Raw genomic sequence first — 12,788 nt, 5'->3', positions numbered from 1 at the left:
TTTTAGAACTTGAAGAAGAAGCCATGCTTCCCTTGATGGTTGGCCAAGTTGAGGTTAAGGGTTTTATGAAGAGAATTGGTTGGTTAGATGCACTCTCAGAGGAGAAGTGTTTGAAGTTAAGGTAGTGTTATGAAAGCAAGTGAACAAGGCTGCTTTGTTGCAAAAGAACACGATTTCTAGGCTTTGGTTTTAGAGAACACAAGAGTTGAATATCCAGAGTACAAGAAGTGTGAGATTTGGGTTCATATGCACGGTTCAAGTGAGGCTTTTTATAGTAAGCTTTAATGAAGAATGGATGGCTAGGATTCCTTGGGCAAGTTTATGAATGAAGGGTTTGCATGTAAAATTGAATAAAGACAAAAGTTGCCTCCTCATGAAGCATATCACTTCGGTCTTCCAAGTGCTTCTTCCAAGGAAGTGCAGACTCACCCTTCAAGCCAGGTGATCTACTTTTGTCTTCATGCTAGCCTTACCCTTGTTTGTCTTGTCCCTTTTCATTAAATAGTTCTCTGCTCACCTAACCATCATAACAAGACAAAAGGAGTGAGTACTAACAAGTGGTGGTAAGAAACAATTAATATTTAAAACTAAAACTTTGACTATCATTCCTCATTCTTGTTTAACCAACCGTGACTCTTTTTGGTGCCACCATATATATTCTTGGAGGACACCAAACTTAGTGTTTGGTCACATGGTTCAAAGTGTCACTTCCTCCAAGTGTTGTCATTAAAATCTCAACGAAATTAGTGTCAATTTTTGGTTAAACCATCATGAGAAAAACTTTGTTTTGCTATTTCTAAACATGAACAACAAATTATAACCATGGTTGCAGTTTCATGACTTTTAAAACTCAAGAAACTTGACTCTCATGACTTGTTTTTGCAATATATAGAACACCAAACTTAATATTTGGCTATATATTCTAGGAAACAAATGTCAAACTGGCACTATGATTATTATTTTTGAAAGGTGTCTTAGTGTGCCTGTAGGCACACCAAACTTAGAATTGGATCATATGCTTCTCAATGTCATGTATAATTGTCAAAATTGTCTATACAAGCTTGAATTCATGTTAGAGCCACAATTATTATTCATACTAAAACATTAAAAACAAAAAAACTAAATCATGGGTTGCCTCCCATGGAGCGCTTCTTTAGCGTCACTAGCTTGACGGTTGGTTTATTGCTAGGGTGGACTGTAATGTTTGAGGTCCTCTCCTCTTACTGTAAAGCTTTCTCCACTTGATTCCTTGATAATTTCCAAATGCTCCAAGAAAAGGACCTCTCTGATTATGAACACTTGAGGTAACTAAGATGGAATAGTTGGAAGATGGGGTGGGATTTGTGGATGGTGGATTGATATCACCTTATCTCCAGGGGAGAAACCTTCTGTAGGAACCTTCTTGTTTCTCCATCCCCTTGGCGGTTTCGTCACAACTCTTTTCTCTTCTGTTATTAGTGCTTCATTCACTATTGTTGTGTTAGGGAGTTCCTTGTTAGCTGCTTCTCTCAACTCTTGTGCCACCAGCTCTTCCTTGAACTCATTTGGTTACTTCTTCTCTTGAGCTACTTGTTTATCCATCAAGGTAAGCTTCAAATGCTGGCCCTGTGGTTCATTGCTATTCTCCTTCAGGAGACTCTCAATGTATTCTTGTTTTAATTTCTTGTTCTCTTGTTCAGATTCATGCAAGGGCTTGAAGGCTTGAAAAGTGAGCCGCTCATCATGTATTCTCAGTATCAACTCTTCCTGTTCTACATCAATGAGTTCTCGACCAGTAGCTAGAAATGGTCTCCTCAGAATAATTGGATGGAGGTGACTTTCCTCCATGTCCAGAACAACAAAGTCTGTGGGGAGGAAGTAGTTTCCCACCTTCACCAACATATTTTCCACTATTCCTTCAGCTTGCTTCTGAGTTTTATCAGCCAATTGTATGATTACATCAGTAGATTTCACCTCACTAATTTGCAACTTCTTCATAAGAGATAGAGGCATCACATTTATGCTAGCTTCTAGATCACAAAATCCTCTGTCAATTTTTGTTTCTCCTATGATACAGGGAATATGAAAGCTCCCTGGATCTTTTTTCTTCAGGAGTGCGTCTCTCTGAATGAGAGCACTACATTCCTTGTTCATCACTACTGTTTGGCCACCTTTCAGGTTGCTCTTTTTGGCTAGTAGCTCTTTCATGCACTTGATGTATGTGGGCATCTGTTAGAGAATTTTGATGAAAGAGATGTTGACACTGAGAGATACAAACATATCTAGGAATCTTGAATATGACTCTTCTTCCTCACTTTTCTTTAGTCTCTGAGGAAATGGTGCTTTTGGCACATAAGGTTTCAGAGTTTCCTTCCTCTGTTCAGGGCTAGGCATTTCTTCTATCTCTCTGATATTTTTCCTTGACTCCCCTTCATCAGGCTTTGAGTGTCTGGAGTATTTTTCCTTCAGACTATCTTCACTACTTAGATTAATTGACTTGCATTCTTCCCACCTTACCTTCTTGGTCTCTCCTCTTAGGTTCTTTTCAGGATCGCTTGGGAAGCTGTCGGTGGGCCTTGGAAATTGCTGTGAAAGATGTCCTACCTGAGATTCAAGATTCTTAAGAACCTCCCCTCGGCTTTTCATATTACCTCTCTCTTCTTCTCGGAATTTCTTTATATCTTCACACTCTTTTTTTAGGTTTGCAAGCATGGCTTTCATCCTGGCCATTCTATCATCCTCATGTGGTGATAGTTGGTTTGAATTGGGGTGTTAAGAGTGGTTGTTATGGTTTTGATGTGGTGGGTGTGAATAAGTGTTTTGTGTGGTCTGATATGGTCTTTGGTTGGAGTTTTGGTGAGTGAAGTTGTTGTACTAGGTTGGATTATGAGGTCTGTGATCTTGGCCTTGGTTTTGTTGGTTCCCTCACCCAAAGTTTGGGTGGTTCCTCCAACCAGAGTTATAGGTTTTAGAGTATGGATCATTAGCTGGCCTAGATGAGTTTTCAATGTAATTAGCTTCCTCCCAGTTAGCTCCCTCTTCTGTCTCCAACTCTTCTTGGGGTGATGATTGAGTGTGAATAGCTGCAACCTGATTCTTTTCTATTTGCTTGGTCAATTCAGCCAGTTGCTTGGTGATCATCTTATTCTGGGCCAGGATTGCATCCATATGGTTCAATTCCAAGACTTCCCTATTGTTGCTCCTATCTGAGGCATAAAAATACTCATTGTCAGCCACTGTCTCTATCACATCAATGGCTTCCTCAATGGTCATCTTCTTGTTAAGTGAACCTCCAGATGAGTGGTCTACAACCTTCTTTGATTGATGATTCAACCCTTCATAGAAGATATGAATTTGTACCCACTCATTAAATATGTTAGGGGGCATTTCCTTGTCAAATCCTTGAATCTCTTCCACGCTTCATAAATGGTCTCACCATCTAGCTGTCTGAATGTTTGCACTGCAGTTCTCAGCCTATTTACTTTTTGCGGAGGGTAGAACCTTGTCAAGAATCTGTTCATTACATCTTCCCATGTTGTCAAGCTTTCCTTGGGGAATGATTCCAACCATTTTGATGCTTTGTCCCTCAAAGAAAATGGAAACAGTAGCAATCTATAGGTGTCAGGATGAACACCATTAAACTTAACCGTGTCACATATCTTTTGGAATTTAGTGAGGTGCTCATTAGGATCCTTTAGGGCACTTCCTCCATAAGAACAGTTGTTTTTTTGCACAAGAGTTATGAGTTGAGGCTTTAATTCGAAGTTATTAGCATGTATAGTTGGCCTTTGAATGTTTGACAAACCCCAATTTGACGGTTTGTTTTGCATTGAATTTAGAGTATTCTGATAACCTTTTGTCACATTTAGCCTAAGAATTAGCATGGTTTTGTTATCTCTCCCATATTCGTGCTTAAGTGTGAAAACATGCTTTTTAAGCCTTATTTTAATGAATTCTAGTTCTTCTTTGATTCCATAAGATGCCTTGATGTGTTTGCTAGTAAGTCCAGGATTGAAATAGGCTAGGCATGGATCAAAGGAAGCAAGGAAAGAAGCATACAAGCGGAGAGAAGCATAAAAAGTCAAAGAAGCAAAGACAGCCATGCACGCGCACGCGCACAAGGCGCTCACGCGCACATTGCAGAATCGACCAGGGACGCGCACGCGTACCATGCGCGCACGCGCCGATGATGGCACATGGCCTCATTAATGCAGCACGTGCCTGGCGATTTGAGAGGGTTTCTGAACCCATTTTTGGCGCCAAATTGCTAAGGGAAAGGAATAAAAGGATGAAGGATTAAGGGGAAGACATCAATCATTACTATAACATCACTTCCAACTAACTAATCACTTTAGTTTTAGGGTTTTAGAGAGAGAAGCTCTCACTTCTCTCTAGAATTAGGATTAGGATTAGGTTTAGTTCTTAGGTCTAGATTTAGATTCATGTTCTTCTACTTCTACATCTCAATTCCTTGTAATGACATTGATTCTTCTTCCATTCTTTTATTGCAATTTCCTTCATGTTGTTTTTATACTTTGTTGTAGATCTAGTATTGTTCATCCCATTTTCTTTCAATTCAATAAGAGGTAATTCATAATAAATGTATCTTCTTTGCTTTTCTATTGTTGATCTCTTACCTTTGTAGTTGTAGATTCCTTTAATTCTTGCAATTAATAATGTTTACTTCTATTGCACTTTATGTGTTTGTTGAAATGTCTCTTTTAAGTTTTAGTGTAGATTTTGTTCCTCTTGGCCTAGGTAGAGTAATTAGTGATACTTGAGTTATCTAATTCCTTTGTTGATTGATAATTGGAGAGATTGCTAATTGGTTTGGAGTGCACTAAAGCTAGTCTTTCCTTGGGAGTTGGCTAGGACTTGTGGCTCAAGTCAATTCATGCACTTGACTTTCCTTTAATTAGTAAGGGTTAACTAAGTGGTAGCAATGAACAATTCTCATCACAATTGAGAAGGATAACTAGGATAGAACTTCTAGTTCTCACACCTTTCCAAGAGCCTTTTATAGTTTTTAGTTTATTTTCATTGCCGTTTATTTTTTCATGCTTCTTATCCAAAACCCCAAAATAACTCATAACCGATAACAAGACACTTCATTGTAATTCCTAGGGAGAACGACCCGAGGTTTAAATACTTCGGTTTATAAATTTTAGGGGTTTGTGCTTGTGACAAACAACTTTTTGTATGAAAGGATTGGTGATTGGTTTAGAAACTATACTTTACAATGAGATTTCATTAGTGAAATTCTAAACCGTCAAAAATCCATTCGTCAATGTTGCTACCACAATTTCCTAGATTTGGATTGATGTATGATCCCAGAACTCTCCTCTCTTGCCTAGCAAGGTTAGCTCCACCTCTTCTGGCATGATTGTTCACTTCTTCTTCATGATGGTTTTCCATATCCTCCTCCATGGTTATATCAAAGTATTCCTCCTCTTCTTCTGCACCAACAACCCTTTTTCCTCTTGCTTCCCTCCTTAATCTCAGGAAGATTCTTTCCGGTTCACTATAAAAGGAAGTTGAAGTTTCTTTTCTTCTACTTGTCATACAATGAACCAGTACAAGAAACAGCAATTGTAGAGTCTACTAAAATAGAGTATAGTTAGCTTGGTTAGAGCAATTTATCAAATAGTTAGTAGGTTAGCTTGATGGGAAGTAAAACAGTCAGATAAAATTCAAGAAAAACAACTAAAATTTGCAGAAATTAAATGAACAACTGGAATTAAAATTCAATTAATCAAAAGAAAAAGTAAAGTGCTCAATCTAGTTATCCTTCAATTTAGTAATTATCAATACAAAACCAATCCCCGGTAACGGCGCCATAAACTTGATACGCGGGAAATTGCCTCTCAAAAAATTCCTTCCAGCAAGTGCACCGGATTGTCGTCAAGTAAAAACTCACAAAAGAGTGAGGTCGAATCCCACAAGGATTGGTAGATCGAGTATTTAAAATTGGTGAATTATACTAGTTGAGCGAAATCAGAATTAAAATTGGGATTGCTGAATGTAAATTGGCGGGAAACTTAAATTGCAAGAAATTAAAGGAACAAAAAATTAAATTGCAGGAAATTAAAGTGACAGAATCTTAAATTGCTGGAAATTAAATGGGACCGAGGAATTAAGCATGAAATTAAAGATGCATAGAGTAAAATTGAATGGGTAGATCAGAGATGGGAAATTCATTGGGTTTTAGGAGATATTGAATTCTCCGGATCAAATCATTTTCACCTCTTCCTCAATCAATGCATTCGTTGACATTGCTTGGCAATCTTAGGTGATTAGATCCCAATGTCTTGGCTCATCAATCTCTCTAAGCATGAACAATTGCCCAATGTCTTGATTTAATTGCTCATGGGAAGAGTTGAAGTTCGGTCACTGACTATACCACACAAATTCATAGATCAAAGTGTTGGTAGGATTACATGTCACTATATCCATCCAAACCCCAATCAAATCCAATGTGAGAAAGCAATTCTAGCATGCATTCTTCATTTCTCTCTCAAGGCTCCGAAGAATTCCAATTATGGATAGCTTCTCTCTCAAGACAACTATCCAATTGAATTAAGACCGAAAGCTTTCTAACAAAAATCAAGAGAAAAGAAAGAAGAAGAAGATGAAAACTACTATTGATCCATTAAATTATAATAGAGCTCCCTAAAACAATGAAAAGGGGTTTAGTTGTTCATAGCTCTCAAAATGGAAATTGAAATTCTACGATACATTCTAAATGAAAAGTGCAGTAAGTGTAAAAAATTCCAAAATTGGGGAAAAAAAAGGTCCCTCTAACTTAAATTCTAAGCTATATATACACTTTCTTCCATTGATCTTCAAGCTCTGAATTGGGCTTTTGGCCTTGATGGAATTGGGTTGAAAATGGCTCCAAAGGGTTGCCCTTGGTGTTAGAGAAGAGATCTGTGTAAAATTTGAATACCGATGCTTCACGTTTGAGTCAACATTTGCCGGCCAACGTTGACTCAAACACCATTTAGAACAAAACCAGCAAAACCAGAAAGCTTGATGTCATTGGCGTTTGACTCAACGTTGGAGGGCTAATGTCAGCTAACCCACGCGTACGCGTACCGTGCGCATTTCGCGCAAAAGGGTCAAAAATTCTCATCCACACGTACGCGTACTGTACGCTTACGCGTGGATGCAAGATTTTCATTTTGCAGTTTAAAAACAAAGCAGGGGACGTTGGCCTCAGCGTTGGACCTCCAACGTTCCCTCCAACATTGGCGTTTTCACGCGTACGTGTACTGTAGGCTTACGCGTACATTGGTATTTTTTTCATCCGTGCGTACGCGTTGCTGACGTTGGAGGTAGCGTTTGAGGCAACGTTGGACCTCCAACATTTGGTTTTGGTGCGTACGCGTACCGTGCGCTTCCACGCAAAAGGGTCAAAATACTCATTTACGCGTACGCGTGATGCACGGTTCCGCGCGGATATCAAAATTTGCCTTTTTTAGGCACGCGTACACGCCACTCAAAATTCATTCAGCTCCAGAATTGAAGTTTTTATCACCACGTTGGGGGTAAAGTTGGATGTCCAACGCTACCTCAAAGGTGAGCATCAGCCACCATGTAGAGAAGTGCTCTGTTTCTCTTCCAACGTTGCTTCCTCTTCATCCTTTCTATCCTCCTTCTTCAACCTTTCTTCATGCTTCCCTTCACATATCATCAACCAATGAATGCATCAAAGCCTTGCTCAAATCATGAGAATTCTTATCATTCTTAGCATACAAGTAATCATAGCATAAATCATCATGAAATTGCATCAAATTATTGATGGTTTAATCAATATAGGCATACATAAATTTCTACCCAATTTGCTTACTTATAGCTCAAGAAAGTGCATAAAACCTATTAAAAACAAGGAAAAAGGATAGTGAAACTAGCCTAAGATGTCCTGGCATCAGACATTTTATGAAATTTTTTTTGAAATCATGAAAACCTTGAGGAAGTAATTGCAAATTTAGGCAAGAAAAGAAAAAGGGAAAGAATGAGAAAGTTGAAGGCTCTGAGTACCAATGACAATTCATTTGTTAAGTACTTGTGGTGTTTATGTATCAGGCAAAAAGCTTGAAAACAAAACACTTAGAGTCAAGGCTAGGCTCAAGTGCAAAAGCACTCCCTCAAAGCTCAAGGTTCTGAGCATCAATGATTAGAGAGAGTAAAGAAAAGAATCAAATGAGCTTAAAAAGTCCTCTGATTAAATGCTTGTGGTGCTCATGTATCAAGTGGTAAAACTTGATAACAAAGTATTTAGAGTCGTAGCTTTGTTATCAACTCATGGGGCAAAGCACCCAAAAGGAGAAGCTAATAAAAAAATCAAAAACTTGTTTCAAGGAAGAAATATAAGGAAAAAGGTTTCATAAAATGAGCTAGATAGAAGCATCAATCATTTACATTTCTTTTGTGATTGTAGCATGCATGAAAAACTAGCCAACCATGAACATTAACTAGCTATTCTACTCACCTTGATTTGTCAAAATTTACTTCATGATTCTTTTCTTGCTCAGGGACAAGCAAGGTTTAAGTTTTGTGTTGTGATGACATGTCATCATGTCATGTTTTTCTATGATTTTTCATACAAGAAATTGATGACTAGTGCTTAAATATTGAATGATTTTGTGCTTAAATGGTATATTTCTTTGATATTTTGATTTTATAAAGTTTGTAGGAAATAATAGAAGAAGAAGCACTAAAAGCACTAAAAGAAGAATCATACTTACAAGGTGGCAAAAAAGTTGGAAACAGACTCAAGGAGGAGCAAAGAGGATTTGCAACCCTGACCTCTTTACACTCCAACAAGAATAACTCCAGCTACAAAACTCCAAATGAGGTGATTCAAGTGGAATTGGAAAATAGGAATCTAGAGCTTTCCAAGAATACATGGCACTGCATGGTGGACACTAAATCTGAGGGAGAAAACTTACCCCGAAAGTGCAAAGATGAATATAGTATCAACCTGCAGTAATGCCAGCTGACCTCTCCACCTTCCAAGAAGGATAACTTGAGCTGTAGAGCTTTGAATGATGCGCTCTTAAATGAATTGGAAATTAGACATCTAGAGCTTTCCAACGATATATAATAGTATGGGTTTAACATTAAGTTTGGGCCTCAGAAGCTGGCGCTAACTTTGGCTGCCAATCAACGCTCATTTGCCAAGTGAGTGCCACGCTCACTAATTGAGCGTTTTCGGCCTCCAAAATAGCATGACCATGCCTTCTTCAAAGACTATAACTTGAGCTACAGATGTCCAATTGATGCACTTTCAGATGCATTGGAAAGCTGATATTCAGAGCTTTCAAACGATATATAACAATCTATATTTGGAATGAAATTGAAGCACAAGTGATAGGCATCTTTAAGGCCTAAAAACCACGCTCAATAGCCAAACAAGGCTAGGGTTCACTTTGGAAGTGAGCGTAGCGCTCACTAAGTCACCTTTATCGTGACTTTCACACTTGGGAGGCCATCCTGTGCACTAAGCAGCGTTCAAATAGTGAACTTAGCGCTCAATAGAGGAGCGCTAGTGAAGAAACTCACGCACCAAGGGAGAGAGCTCAATGATTGAGCGCAATGCTAAAAAGGGAGCACTAGGCAAGGAATTGAACGCACCAAAATTGGCACGCCTAGGCTAGCAAGCGCAGCGCTCAAATTGTGAACTGAGCGCTCCACTGGGAGGAGACCCAACCCACCAAGCACCTGACCCACTCTAATTCAAGCCAAACCAACAAAAGCCCATTGGGCATGACTCAAAGGCACAAGAAACAATTAGAATAGGAATTTTATTTAATTGTAATTTGTTTTCAATTTTAATTTCTTTTTCATTTTGTAAAGCCTATATAAAGGCATCAATTTCATTTCACTAAGGAGGCTGGCTCTGCTAGAGAGCAATAGGAGTAGGAGTAGGAGTAGAGTAGACGGCTCTTTGATACACTTTTCTTTTCTGCACTTTCTACATTTCAGTTCTATTGAATTTAGCTGATGCAATTTCTATTTCTGATAATCATCTTCTGCAAATTTACTTTCTGCAACTTTACATTTAAGCTTGCTGTGATCTGAATTTACTTTTCATGCAATTTAATCTTCTGCACTTTTATTTCTCAGCAACTTTACATTCCTGCTCATGATTCGATCTGATTTAATCTTCCTGTAATTTAAATTTCCTGTTACTTGTTCTTGAGTTCTCTTCGATTGCTTGATCTACTGCTTTCTTTAATTTCCCTGCACCCAATTCTCTTTATATTTGATGTAATTTACATTTCTTGTTCTTTAAGATTCTGTCAATTTACTTCCTGCAAGTTAGATCTACTGCAATTTACTTTTCTTGCCCTTTAAGTTTCTGCCAAATTTACTTTCTGCACTTTAAATTCCTTGCCATTTACATTCTGCTTCTCAAAATTTACTTAATTCATCATTGTTAGCTTGACTAAACTAATCACCTCACGAAAGTTGCTTGATCCATCAATCCCTGTGGGATCGACCTCACTCTTGTGAGTTATTACTACTTGATGTGACCCGGTACACTTGCCGATAAGTTTGTGTGGAATCATTTTTCCCTCATCAGAATGCAAAGCTATTACCCTCAGAAGTGGAAAGGAATTGAAAGAGACTCCAAGGGAGACTCAAGAAGAGAAGGAAGAGGGCAGTTCAGACGCTAAGGAAGAAGCACAAACACCTATTCCCAACCTATCAGAAGAGAAAAAAGTTCTAAAGCCATATGTCCCAAAGGCCCCTTACCCTCAGCGCCTAATGAAGAATGCAAAAGACAACCAATTCTCCAAATAATTGGAGATTTTCAAGAAACTTCAGATCAATATTTCCTTTGTAGAAGCACTAGAATAAATGCCACTTTATGCTAAGTTTTTAAAGGAATTGATGACCAAGAAGTGAAGCTGGAGGAATGATGAAACTGTTGTTTTAACTGAGGAATGTAGTGCTATAATCCAACACAAGCTGTTGCAAAAATTGAAGGACCCAGGAAGCTTCCAAATTCTCTGCATCATAGTAGAAATAACAGTTGAAAAAGCCTTATGTAACTTGGGAGCTAGTATAAATTTGATGTCCTTAATAATGATGAAGAGAATGAAGATTGATGAAGCCAAACCAACAAGAATGGCTCTCCAATTGGCAGATTGGTCATTCAAATTCTCTCATGGAATAGTGGAAGACTTGCTAGTGAAAGTAGGGGAATTCATCTCCCTGCTAACTTTGTGGTATTGGATATGGAGGAAGAAGCTAAGGCTTCAATAATTTTAGGGAGAACATTTTTAGCTACTGTTGGAGCCATCATTGATGTCAAAAAGGATTAACTTACCCTTAGGCTACATGATGAGAGAATAGTATTCAATGTATTTAAGGCCATGAGCTATCCATCAGAATCACTAGAAGAATGTATGAGGATAGATGCAGTGGAAACTGTGGTGCAAGAAACCTTTGAAGAAGCACTTGAAGGATTGATAGAGGGTGATTCCATGTTAAATGTTGAGGTTACTGATGTCAACTTAGCTGAAATATCTAATCCAAGCACATTGGAGGAGAGGAAAAAGGAGAAAGAAGCACCCAAAATGGAGTTGAAAGCACTGCCTCCTACTCTCAAGTATGCATACTTGGGAAGTGATGGAAGTTACCTAGTGATCATCAATTTTGCCCTCAGTCAAGAACAGGAAGAGGAATCAATCAAGGTGCTGCAAAAGCACCAACATGCCATTGGATGGACCCTTGCTGACTTAAAAGGGATAAGCTCATCCATATGCATGCATAAGATCTTGCTGGAAGATGATGCCAAACCCTCCATTCAAGCCCAAAGAAGACTGAATCCTATCATGAAAAAAGTGGTCTAAAAATAAGTGATGAAGCTATGGTAGGCAGGAGTCATTTATCCCATTTCCAAAGAAAGGAGGAATCACTGTTGTACCCAATGAGAAGAACGAACTCATACCCACAAGAACAGTAACAGGCTGGAGAATGTACATTGACTATAGGAAACTCAACAAGGCAACTAGAAAACATCATTTTCCACTTACTTTTATGGACTAGATGCTGGAGAGATTGGCAGGACATGCATATTATTGTTTTCTTGATGGATATTCGAGTTATAATCAAATAGTGGTTGATCTAAGAGATCAAGAAAAGATATCATTCACCTGTCCATATGGAGTTTTTGCTTATAGGCGCATGCCTTTTGGGTTGTGCAATGCCCTTGCAACTTTCTAAAGATGCATGTTGTCTATTTTCTCAGACATGTTTGAGAAATTCATTGAAGTCTTCATGGACAATTTCTCAGTTTTTGGAGATTCCTTTCCCAATCACCTTAATCACCATGCCTTAACGTTAAAAACATGCCAAGAGACAAACCTAGTTCTAAACTGGGAGAAATGCCATTTTATGGTAACAGAGGGGATTGTCCTTGGCCATAAAATTTCAGAAAAAGGCATAGAAGTAGACAAAGCTAAGGTGGAATTAATTGAAAAATTACCTCCACCTAGTAATGTCAAGGCAATTAGGAGTTTTTTAGGCTATGCTGGTTTCTACAGAAGGTTTATCATAGATTTTTCCAAAATTGCAAAGTCTTTGAGCAACTTTTTAGTCTCTGATGCACCTTTTGTATTTGACCAAAAATGCACACTAGCATTTGAAACACTAAAAAGAGAACTTTCCTCAGCACCTATCATCGCCCTACCTGATTGGAATTTACCTTTTGAACTAATGTGTGATGCATCAGACCATGCTGCTGGGGCAGTGCTTAGACAGGGGAAAGAAAATTTAGTCCATGTTATATATTATGC

General features: G+C 38.4%; 1 non-coding gene across 1 annotated transcript; it reads left to right on the top strand.

Moving 5' to 3' along the window:
• The first annotated feature begins 3,352 nt into the window (after window positions 1–3,352).
• On the top strand, window positions 3,353–3,455 carry LOC112745524 (small nucleolar RNA R71). Its single transcript, XR_003173448.1, has one exon. It is a non-coding gene; the product is annotated as a small nucleolar RNA R71 (small nucleolar RNA).
• Window positions 3,456–12,788: the final 9,333 nt, after the last annotated feature.

The sequence above is a fragment of the Arachis hypogaea genome, chromosome 14 (genome assembly GCF_003086295.3).
Source record: "Arachis hypogaea cultivar Tifrunner chromosome 14, arahy.Tifrunner.gnm2.J5K5, whole genome shotgun sequence".
NCBI classification, from domain to species: Eukaryota; Viridiplantae; Streptophyta; class Magnoliopsida; order Fabales; family Fabaceae; genus Arachis; species Arachis hypogaea.
Note: the sequence above shows the minus strand (reverse complement) of the source record. Positions and strands in the feature narration are given on the sequence as shown.